The following is a 12,863-nucleotide window of genomic DNA, read 5'->3' on the forward strand; positions in this document are numbered from 1 at the left end:
CTGCCCCCAATCCCTCCCAACATCAGTCTTTTCCAATGAGTCAACTCTTCCCATGACGTGGCCAAAGTATTGGAGTTTCAGCATTAGCATCAGTCCTTCCAATGAACACCTAGGACTGAACTCCTTTAGAATGGACTGGTTGGATCTCCTTGCAGTCCAAGGGACTCTCAAGAGTCTTCTCCAACACCACAGTTCAAAAGCATCAATTCTTCAGTGCTCAGCTTTCTTCACAGTCCAACTCTCACATCCATACATGACCACTGGAAACACTATAGCCTTGACTAGATGGACCTTTGTTGGCAAACTAATGTCTCTGCTTTTGAATATGCTATCTAGGTTGGTCATAACTTTCCTTCCAAGGAATAAGTGTCTTTTAATTTCATGGCTGTAGTCATCATCTGCAGTGATTTTGCAGCCCAAATAAATAAAAGTCTGACACTATTTCTACTGTTTCCCCATCTATTTCCCATGAAGTGATGGGACCAGATGCCCGATCTTAGTTTTCTGAATGTTGAGCTTTAAGCCAACTTTTTCACTCCTCTTTCACTTTCATCAAGAGGTTTTTCAGTTCCTCTTCACTTTCTGCCATAAGGGTGGTGTCATCTGCATATCTGAGGTTATTGATATTTCTCCCGGAAATCTTGATTCCAGCTTGTGCTTCCTTCAGCCCAGCATTTCTCATGATATACTCTGCATAGAAGTTAAATAAGCAGGGTGACAATATACAGCCTTGACGTACTCCTTTTCCTATTTGGAACCAGTCTGTTGTTCCATGTCCAGTTCTAACTGTTGCTTCCTGACCTGCATATAGGTTTCTCAAGAGGCAGGTCAGGTGGTCTGGTATTCCCATCTCTTTCAGAATTTTCCACAGTTTATTGTGATCCACATAGTCAAAGGCTTTGGCATAGTCAATAAAGCAGAAATAGATGCTTTTCTGGAACTCTCTTGCTTTTTCCATGATCCAGAGGATGTTGGCAATTTGGTCTCTGGTTCCTCTGCCTTTTCTAAAACCAGCTTAAAGATCACGTACTATTGAAGCCTGGCTTGGAGAATTTTGAGCATGACTTTACAAGCATGTGAGATGAGTGCAACTGTGCGGTAGTTTGAGCATTCTTTGGCATTGCCTTTCTTTGGGATTGGAATGAAAACTGACCTTTTCCAGTCCTGTGGCCACTGCTGGGTTTTCCAATTTGCTGGTATATTGAGTGCAGCACTTTCACAGCATCATCTTTCAGGATTTGAAATAGCTCAACTGGAATTCCATCACCTCCACTAGCTTTGTTCGTGGTGATGCTTTCTAAGGCCCACTTGATTTCACATTCCAGGACGTCTGGCTCTAGGTGAGTGATCACACCATCATGATTATCTTGGTTGTGAACATCTCTTTTTGTACAGTTCTTCTGTGTATTCTTGCCACCTCTTCTTAATATCTTCTGCTTCTGTTAGGTCCCTACCATTTCTGTCCTTTATCGAGCCCATCTTTGCATGAAATGTTCCCTTGGTATCTCTAATTTTCTTGAAGAGATCGCTAGTCTTTCCCATTCTGGTGTTTTCCTCTATTTCTTTGCATTGATCGCTGAGGAAGGCTTTTTTATCTCTCCTTGCTGTTCTTTGGAACTCTGCATTCAGATGCTTATATCTTTCCTTTCCTCCTTTGCTTTTTGCTTCTCTTTTCACAGCCATTTATAAGTTTAAATAAAGTTTAGTAGTAATAAGCAATAACAAAGCAAACTCATCCAGATGAAAAAATAGAACACCACTACAATGCCAAAAGCCCCCTCGTACGGCTACAAATCTCCCCCTCCCTCCGCCCACAACGTGACCATCATCTTTACATTTGTGATAATGATTTCTTTTAAAAAAAATGTTTTTAGCAACTAAGTAATGCATGTCTGACCAACATAGCTTAGTTTTGCCTGCTTTGCAACTTGATGGGATTGGAATCATACCACATGCATCCTTTTGTGTCCACATCAATACTTACCATGTTTTTAAACTTCTGCCAACATGTTAAGTATATAAAGGTATCTCACGTTGTATTTAATGTGCAACTACTTTAAAAGAGTAAACATTCTTTTTCATATATTTACTAGCCACAGAGATTTCTTCTGTTGTAAAGTGGCTGTTCAAGTCTGCCGCTTCTCTGTTGGGCTGCCTGTCTTTTTACAATCATAGTTCTTTACATTCTAGATACTACATTACTTCATCAAATCTAAGCAATCAACAGCTTCTAAAATATACCATTATTTTACCCTAAAAAAGAAAAAAAACCCTGGCAATTATAATTGAAATATTTCACATATTGCAAGATGCATTCCAATTGGAGAGGCTAAAATGTGAAATAATTGTGTCTCAGCACTGCAGTCTTTTGCCAGATATATGTGGTTGCAAATGGGGTGTTTCTGCTACAGAAATATGCTTTGAAATATGCTTTCTTCAAATAGTGCTTTCTGCAAAATCAGACACCAAAAATAAGAAAAGCTTACGGAGAAAATAGGATAGGGTTGATCTCTTAAACTCTACTGCAACTCAGTAAACAGAGCACTGGTAAAGCCAATAACAATCGCAATGAAAAATATTAATACAATTTAGTAGATTTTATGTTCCTAATAAAAAACACTAAAGTAAATAAAATACTTTGTTTTTAAAATTTTCTATGAAAAGGTAGCTTGACAGAAAGGTACAGAGGGTTGAGGACACTGAATAATAAAGACAAGGCAAAAGGTAAAATCAATAACTTTAAGATAAAGTACAGGTTCAAATTGAGGAGAGAGGCCAAACTGAGGTGAACAGGCATCATACACAGTGAAACAAAAGCAACACTCAGCTGTGTTTGTATATTCTGTGTTTACTTGCTGCTACTTGATGATACACAAGATTGGCCAGAGAAAATGCAATAGGAACCAATGGTACTTCTCAGTTCAGTTGACATCTTTCTCCTACCTACTTACCTGCATTATTGAAACGTTGCAAAACAGAATCTTCTCTCACTGTGATTTCCTTTCACCTTTTTTTTTTTTTTAAATAAACAGTCCTTTGATGATAGAAGTTTTTCATTTTAATGTAGTCAAATTTATCAATTCTTTCCTTTAGAGCTAATGGTTTTGTGTTCTGCTTTAGAAATCCTTTCCAAGGCCATGGAGGTATTCTACATTCTTTTTAAAAAAGCATTACAGCTTTGCCTTTCACACCTAGTACCTTTAATGTACTAAAGCTTTTTTTTTTTTTTTGGTTTGATGGGAAGTAGTAGCCCAATTTCCTTTTTTTCCCCAAATGCTTATTCAATAAGATTTATTGAAAAAAATCAGTATTTTCTCCTCTAATCGGCCATGGCACTCCTGTCACAGGAATCCAATACAGAAATGCCCATATGAGACTGACTGTCTACATCCCATTTACCTACTGGCCCTTCCTGCACCTTTATCAGTGTTGTAATTATTATAGTGCTGTGATAAATCTTGAGATATAGCAGGAAAAGTTCTTATTTTCTTTCTATTCATAGCCTTTCTATATAAATTCTAGAATCAGGCTAAAAATGCTGAAATTTTTATTGAATTAGATTGAATCTATTAATCAATTTGAGGAGAACTGAAATCTTTACCATATTGAGCCTTTACTCCATGAACAATAAATCTCTGTCAAAATATTTAGATTAATGTCCATTAATTTTACCTTACAGAGATCTTTACCCTTTATAGTCAGAGATGAAGTAGGTATTTCAACGGTTTTTATGCTATTTTTATGCTATACATGGTATTTTTCTACAAATTTTCATTTTTTAATTGTTGATAGTATGAAGGAATAGAATTATGGGAGCTGATTTGGTCACTTTACATAACTTATCTATAATAAAACTGACTAATTCTAATGGTATAATTTGCCCATAATGCAGTTCACTAATTCTCGTGATAGAGTCCTATGAATTTGGGGAACCGTCACCCCCAAAAGTCTCCTTGTGCCCTTCTGCAGTCTCCCACCCCATGGCAGCCACTGGCCTGTTGACACTATAGTTCTCCTTTAATAGGCGCTCACATAAATGAAATCACACATTAATTTGATTTCAGTAGTGGTTTGTGTCTGGCTTCTTTCACTTTGCATGATGCTTTTGAGATTCATCCAGTTTTTTGTTCAATATCCTTTTATTACTGAGGGGTATTCCAATTCCACTGTATAGATACGCCAAAATTTGATTTTGCATTCACCGCTGGTGGACATTCAGACTGTTTCCAGATTTTAGATACTATATAAAAAACTGTTGTACATTTACAAGTCTTTGGGTAGATTTATATTTAAATTTATGTTGGGTTAATGCCTAAGAGTAGAGTTGCTGGGTCATGATAAGTGTATGCTTAACTTTATAAGAAAAAGTCCAAAGTAGACATACTACTTTGCATTCCCACAAACAATATATAAGAGCTATAGCTGTTTTACATTATTGTTTCCATGTAGGAATTCCTTTCTGGAGCTTCCTGACAGATTTACTTTTTCTAAATCCCAAGAAAAATGAGTTGAAAGGGAAAATGAAGAGGAAAAAATATATAGTTCTACTGTGAGAATTAAAGCTTAATAATTTAACATAGAGATGCTACTGGTTTGAAAGAATCTATTGATATCCATTGAAAGCAAGAGCAGGAAACACTGAAAGCAGAATGAAATGTTAACGCTGACATTTCCAGGGACTAGGACAAAAGCATAGCGGAGAGCAGCAGTCACAATCTATCCATCAGCCTTACCTGCAGCTGTTCCCATGCTGGAAGTGCGTGGTCAGGGCTCTGATGATAACAGTGGGTTGTTCTTACAAATATCATACTGAAGGCCAGATAAGACCCTAAGTTGGCAGCTTCAACATGATTCTGTGTAATGTTTTTAACACTGGTCAGGGCATCTGAATGTTACCTGAACACTATTCAACAATGTTCTCTGATATTTTCCTCCATTTGATATTTGCTACAAGTTGCAGAGCTTTGTAAATAAGAGAAGTGCAAGAAGTGAATGCTGTTGTAGAACACTTCAGCCTGAAATCAGAAACTAGTCTACAATCTGAAGTAAAAGCAACATAGACTTCAATGGCACAAACAATCAGGGCAAGAAAACAAGTACTTTCAGCATTAAAAAAGGAAACAAGTTTATATGAATGATCAGTGCAAAATGAAATATTTTTTCCTATGTCTGAATATTTGTTACCAAAGATCAAGGTGATCAGATAATGCAACTGATACTTTACGTGCTTCAAATTTTCATTTCAGGAGTGCAAAATTCAAATATTAAATATGTGAAGTATTATCTTTCAAACTTTTAGATGATTTTTATTTGGCATTTATTTTGTGTTAGTGTTCATTCTTTTAAGACTTTGTTAGCAAATGCCTGTATCAGGCTGAGACCATTTAAAAATGTTATCAAAATCTTGTTATATTAATTTTTAATAATATTAAACCATTTGATTTTATGCTGTCATTTTCTCTCTTTAAGCATTTGGTGTACTCAGGAGAAACCATCCCACACCTCAGTGTTCAGAGCCATTATTACTGCTCTAATGGTCAAGTGTAGCAGTCATTAGGGTTCGCAAGGTATTTGGCTCAACTGGTACTTCATCACAATCAGCCACAGATTATATTAAGATTAAATGACGATATCACTTATCACAAATTATCAGCAACCTGCTTCCCGCTGGAAGGAATTTGGCTCTGTGCTCAAGCCCAAGTACACATCCAAAAGCAATCTTAAAATCCCTTCTTGGAGCATCTGTCTCCTGGGACTGCTACCAGTACCAATCCTTTAACAGCCAGGGTCCAAGCAGGAGGAAGAAACTATATGGTAACTTGAACAAGGACAACCTTATGTAAAGAATTATTTTTTTTTTTTGTAAAGAATTATTAAATATTTATAAAGAATTAACTAAGGCGAAATAAAAGAGAATTCTAAAGAGTATCATCCTAGAGTTGAACAAGAATACTCAAGGAAAAAACTTGGAAGAAAGAGATGCTCTCAAAGTCTGAGATTCAGACCTTTTTGGAGAAGGTGCGTAGCAGCCCACTGGATGGTAGAAAAGTTTGCTGGGCGGCCTTGGGACAGAGCTGGTTCACTATCAGTGAGCAGGGTCTGCTGGAGTACCAATAAAATTCACCAGCAAACTGCTTTGAGTGGAAGAGACATGTAGTCGGGTGTTGTGGACTTACTAGAAAATCAGCTGGGAAACTGCCTGGGTTTGCTGGAAACCCACTGGAAAAACATTTGCAAGAGATTTTGCTGAAATCTGGGGAGCCTGCTGGGTTCCCCACAGAACTCATCAGGAAACTGTGAAGAACTCAGCTGGCACACTGGTGGAATTTATGAAGCCACCTATGTGAGCCTGTTCCAGAACTCATTGCTGGGACTCCCCCCACTCCTACCCCTCACTCCCCTCCCTACCCTACCCATGTGTACCACTGAACTTGCCCTTGGGTAGCTGACTGCTAGAGCGCTGCTGAAACTGAGTATCTTTTTGCAGGCAGAAGCAAAAAGAAAAAGGCACACTGAAGCCAGGAAAAGAAGACTCTTTTTTTCTCCAGTATCCTTCCTACACCTTCTACTGACAAAGCTCAACATTGTGCCAGATGGTAAGGAGAAAATGTGACAATATCATAAGTAGGCAAAAAGAGTAGATTTGAAGCCAAGAGGCTGTGAGTAATAAACTGGCAGACTAGTTTTCTGAGAGATTACATCATGAACTCAAGTTGAATTTTTGTCAAATGTTTTTTCAGCACCTATGGAGAAGATCATATGGCTTTTCTAGTTGGTTACTATATTAATCTTCACATGTTATACCAACCTTGCATTCCTGGGACAAATCTCACTTGGTCAAAATGTGTTATCCTTTTTCTATATTGCTATGTACTGATTTGCTAAAATAAAGGATTTTGAGCCTATGTTCATGAAAAATTTTGGTCTAATACTCTTAATGTTTTCATCTGGCTTTAGAATCAGGATAATAATGCTCAGATCATGGAGTGAGATTGGGAAATGTTCTAATTTTCAGAAGAAGCTGTATAGAATTGGCATTATTTCTTCTTTAAATATTTGGAACAATTTACTAGTACCATCTGGGCCTGAAGTTTTCTCTACGGGAAAATTAAAAACTACAAATTTAATTTCTTTGATAGATACAAGGCTGTTCAGTTCTTCTATTTCTTCCTAAGTGAGCATTGGTAGTTTTTGTCTTCCAAGGGGTTTATACATTTCATACGAGTTGTTGAGTTTACTGGCATAAGCAGTTTAGAAAATTCCTTATTATCCACTTAACCTCTGTAGGATTTTCAGTGATACTATCTCTCCTTCCCATTAATGTTTATCACTTCTATTAATCTTCCAGAAGCAGCTCTGAATTTCACAGATTTCTCTCTATTGTTTCTCTATTTTCTAGTTTATTGATTTCTGCTTTTTATTATTTCCTTTCTGCGACTTAATTTGGGTTTACTTTGCTCTTAAGCTAGAAATTTAGATCATCGATAGAGATCTTTATTATTTTCTAAAGTAAGTATTCATTACTATAAATTTCCCTCTAAATACTGCTCTAGCAACACCCCACAAATTGATATACTGTAGTGAAATGTGTGATACTTTTAATTTTTCTTGTGGCTTATTCTTTAACTCACAAGTCAGAAGTGTAGCAACTTAATTTCCAAATATTTGGAGATTTTCTATATATCTTTCTGTAAATGATTTCTAATTTAATTCCATTAGGATCAGAGAATGTATTTACATGATTGAAATCCTCTTAAATGTACAGAATCTTGTTTCATGGTCCAGAATATGATCTATATTTGTATATGTCCCATGTGCACTGCTGCTGCTAAGTCGCTTCAGTTGTGTCCGACTCTGTGTGACCCCACAGACGACAGCCCACCAGGCTCTGCCATCCCTGGGATTCTCCAGGCAAGAACACTGGAGTGGGTCGCCATTTCCTTCTCCAATGCGTGAAAGTGAAGTCGCTCAGTCGTGTCCGACCCTCAGTGACCCCATGGACTTCAGCCTTCCAGGCTCCTCCGTCCATGGGATTTTCCAGGCAAGAGTACTGGAGTGGGGTGCCATTGCCTTCTCTGCCCATGTGCACTAAAGAATGTATATTCCTGTGTTGTTAGATGGCATGCTCTAACAAGTAACAGTTAGGTCAAGCTGGCTGAAAGTGTTATTCATGTTATAATCTTGTTGATTTTTTGCTTACTTTCTCTAAAGCTGGTATTGACATCTTGAATGTAATTATGAAGTTTTCTATTTTCCTTTTAGTTCTCATTCTCATATCATTTCCATTCCATCTGAAGAATTTTCTTTACTATTTTTTATAGTACAAATCTACTGGAGAAAAATTCCCTCATCCTTTATTTTTCTCTCAAAATTTTATTTCTTTTTATTTTTAAGAATATTTTTACTGTATACAAATCTAGGTTGGCATCTTTTTCCTTCCAGCATTTTGAAGATAACATTTGATTGGCTTCCAGCTTGTACTGTTTCTGTTGATAAGTCTATAGTTAATTTATATTCCTTGTATGATCTCTTTTTCTGTCTGCCTTTCACATTTTCTCTTTATTACTGGTTTTCAGCAATTAGATTACGATGTACATTGACTTTTTTTTTTTTTAATGTTTCTACTGCTTGAGGTTTGTTGATACTCTTAGATCTACTGGTTTATAGTTTTCATTGAACCTGGAAACATTTCAGCCACTATTTTTTCAAATATTTGTTCTGCTTCCCGCACTTTGGCTTGATAGTGTGCCATAGGTCAATATGAAGAGATCACAGTCATGTTCTGTCTGTAATCCAAAGTCTGAAAACAGATGTTATAGATATCTTGCCCAATTATTTACAATAAGAGGGTAAACCCAGTATGAGGAAGTGCTTTGTGGCAAAAGTAGAACTGTCCCTCTCTCTCTGACTGACTGATTGCTTTTTAAAAGTTCACTTTTGTATTCTGTTTCCTCTCCATGTTTCTGTTTGATTAATTTATATTAGGTCTTCCAGTTCAGCAATCTTTTCAGTTGCAGTTTCTAATCTAATATGTTAAACTCATCCAGTAAGTTTTTGAAGTTCCATATAGTTCCTTTTTAAAATATGTATCTTGTTTTCTCTTCATTCTGTTCATTTTGTCCTTTAAATCCTTGAGCATATTTATGAGATAACTTTAAAATGTTTGGTATGGTCATTATCTGTGTCATTTCTGTGCTTTTTTTTTCTTTAATCAGCTCACTTTTAATTATGAGTCACATTTTTTTTTGTTTTTATGCCTAGTAATTTTTTATTAGACACTAGACATTATGAATATGATGCTTTTCAGTGTCTAGATTTTTTTGTCTTCCTTCAAAGAGTTCTTATTTTTCCCATTTTTCCTCCCTCTCTTCCTTTATTTTTGCTAACTAGATAAGTTACATGCATATTCACTTGATCCTTTTGGGACTTTTTAAATTAAACTTTGTTAAAGTGGGTCTAAATTTATGGGCTCTTTAACACTACTAGTAAGCCATGACTCTTATGGGGTCTCTCCACTCAGGTTGGTTAGAACTCAAACTACTCTTGGCCCTGTGTAAACTCTGGGAATTGTTAACCTTACAGCTCACAGAGAGCTCTTTGCCTGCTCTGTGAAGTCACGTTCTCAGCTTAGTATTCAGCAATAAATCCAAGAAGGCACCTATCCAGTTTGCCTCAGCTTTCTTCATATCTCTTCCTCTCTGATACTGAGCTCTGCAAATTTCTAATATTTCAGAATTCTTGAACACATATTTCTGTACCGTCAACTCAGAGTTTGCTAAACTCATCCTAGGCTCTTCCTCCACGTGTTATAGCCTCAAAAGTGCCTCCAGGCAGAAAGCTGATGAAATTACAGGATTCTTTTGTGTGCAATCTCCATCCTGTTCTCTTAGGGATCACAGTTGTGCTCTGTGGAATGTCTGACAACAGTAGAAGTCTCTCTCATTAATTTCATTGTTTAAATTGTCTCAGGTTTTGTCAGTGGGCACCCCTACTAGGTGGCTTTTCTCCTAAATGTTCCTCTGATATGTTCCCCAAATTTTTTAAACATACTTTCCAGTACAACTGGACACTCCAACCTCACCTTGCACTTTCCTTACTCTAGGCTAGGAATCAGAATTTTCTCCAGAAAGATCTGGTATCTTACAGTAAAGAATCACATTTAAAGACCAGATGTGACCATTCAATTTGCTAACTGCTACTGATGCATAAGGGCTTCTAGGTTCTTGGAAGGGTTTTATACAGTTCAATTTGTAAGTCAGAAGTTCCTATTAGGATCTGAAATGACTATAGCCGTTTGGAACTTATGAATTAAAACAAATAAACTAGAGCTCCTTTCTAGGGCAAAACCTCACGCTGGGGAGAAACTGCAAAACTAGGACAATAAATGTAAGTTAAAAAGAAGATTCAAGTAAAAGTGGCAGAGGGCAGCAGAAAGTACAAGTACATATTTTTATTAACTTGCTTTAACAAGGAAAGAGGAAGCTCTAGAACTACGAAACTAAAAACGCTGCCCTGAGAAACTCCATGTGGGCAAAATACCCAGTTACTTATAAGGGAATAAAGCTCAGATTGTGTTCAGATATTTTTTATTTAAGAGCAATGCTTTATGCCAAAAGACAATTAGAGAATTAAGACAGGGCTAGAAGTTATGAGCCAAAAATCTCATATCCATCCACACAAACTTTCAAAGTATAAAGATCATAGACAATTGATATAATGATTCTGTGAACCCTTCATGGAAATCTGGCAGAGAACAAGCTTCAGACAACCAGAATTATTGAAGAAAAGGCAACATAGGGTTGGTAGTTTGGTTAAATATGTATCTATGGGGTCGCAGAGAGTCGGGCACGACTGAAGTGACTTAGCAGCAGCAGCAGCAAGCATAGAATGGAGAATAAATGATTATAAAGGGGAGAGTGCAGTACATAATGGTTGCTTGAATTACCAATATAGATATACATCCAGGATCAAAAAACAGGGAGGAGAAAGAATATGCAAAGGAGAGTAAACTTGCTGATTACCTTATATTTGTGGGAATAAAAGATTCCCTCAGGTCAGATGATGGGAGAGGGAGAAGGAAGGATGAAGAAGAAATGACTATATAATTTTAGTATTACTCATAGTAGGACCAAATAAAAGGGAGGAGGAACAGAGCACTATATAAAGGTAGCCATTAGAATAAAGATATAACTCTTCCTAAAAAGAGAAATCAAATAAAATAGATTACACACTGAAAGGCTTTTTTGTATACGACTTGTATATAAGTAAAATGGGGATCCCGAGGTGATGCTAGTGGTAAAGAACCTGCCTGCCAAGCAAGAGACCCCTGGATCAGGAAGCTCCCCTAGAAGACGGCATGGCAACCCACACCAGTATTCACGCCTGGAGAATCCCATGGACAGAGGAGCCTGGCAGTCTACACTCAATGGGGTCACAAAGAGTCGGACACAACTAAAGTGACGTAGCACGCACCCATGCATATAGGTAAAACGGAAAAACATGACAAAACTGGGGCTAAAGGCATCACATCAATAAACATAAAGTTTCACACTGGCTACAAAATACAAAAACATGACAAAGCTGAGATGAAAGGCATTGATCAAGTCAATAAATATAAAGTTTCACACTGGGTACAAAGTTCAACACTATTTATAAAACACAGATTCAGAAAGATGAAAGAATAGGAAGATTTATTCTTTTTGGCAGATTCTTTACCATCTGAGCCACCAGGGAAGCAGAGTGAGATTCAGAAAGATAAAAGAATAAAAAGATTTATCAGGCAAATGCAAAAAAGGCAGGACTTGCAATTCTGAAATCTGATAAGGTAGATTTATAGGAGGATAGCATAGATAAGGGGTCATATTTTAAAACAAAAAGTTTTATACCATTTTTAACATGTCTAGACTAACATGTAGTCAATAGGACCCTCTGAAGGATAAACTACAGATATGCAAGAATCAGATGTGCCCTTTCAGTTTGTTTCTCTGTTACTTGTGTCTGCAGATAGTTTCATTTTATATACTTCTGTATATCTTATAAACCTCATAATAGTGTTGTTAACTTTAACCAGAAAAATGATTAAAGTTTGAAATTAAAGCTTAAAAAACAAAAAAAATCAGATGTATACTTTAAAGATGGACTAGACTGAGGGGACACGGGAGGCAGGGGATACAGTTAGAATGGGGCAAGGGGACAAACACTGCTGAGTACCTACTTCAGATCAAGTGGTTTACAATTATACTCTCGCTTTAATTCTAGTAGCTATATGAAGCGAGCCTTATGATTTCATATTTTATACATGGAGATTCTGAAACCTTAGGAAGTTTAAATAATCTGCCCAAGTGAACCAACTAGTATAATGCTAGAATCAAGATTTTTAAGTCAGTTTTACTTAGTTCTTTGCAACTACATAATGGCAAATTTTTGTTGTTGTTGTTTAAAGTCTAAGTAAGAAAGAGGGAGGGTCTATGATAGTGCAGAGAGAGAGGTATTTCAGAAGCATAATTAGGAAGGCTTGGTGATGAACTGGACATTGTGTAAGATTAAATAACAAGATAAAGATATAAAGAATTCCAGAGATGGTGTAAAAGCTAGTATCCACAAGGAGTTACAAATATACTGAGAAGTAAAACAAATCAGATGTCCTTATAGGCCCTTTTATTTACTGCTTTTCTTCTTCCCCAGACCTACAGTAATTAAACCAAGTTTATGATTTATTATGTGCTTAAAAAAAAAAAAGCCAAAAACACAATTACAACAACAATCAGCTCCTATGAAAACTATTAAAACTGGAATCAATACACCAACATCTAGGTGAAAATTCAAAAGCGGCAGGCACTGCACGCTTCCTCCTGTTTTCCTTT

General features: G+C 36.7%; 1 protein-coding gene across 4 annotated transcripts in view; it reads right to left on the bottom strand.

The window, feature by feature from the left end:
• Window positions 1–12,863, bottom strand: part of MAGI3 (membrane associated guanylate kinase, WW and PDZ domain containing 3) — a 263,749-nt gene that overhangs the window by 102,959 nt on the left and 147,927 nt on the right. The gene's annotated exons all lie outside the window — the stretch shown is intronic.

Source organism: Bos indicus, chromosome 3, assembly GCF_029378745.1.
Source record: "Bos indicus isolate NIAB-ARS_2022 breed Sahiwal x Tharparkar chromosome 3, NIAB-ARS_B.indTharparkar_mat_pri_1.0, whole genome shotgun sequence".
Classification (NCBI taxonomy): domain Eukaryota; kingdom Metazoa; phylum Chordata; class Mammalia; order Artiodactyla; family Bovidae; genus Bos; species Bos indicus.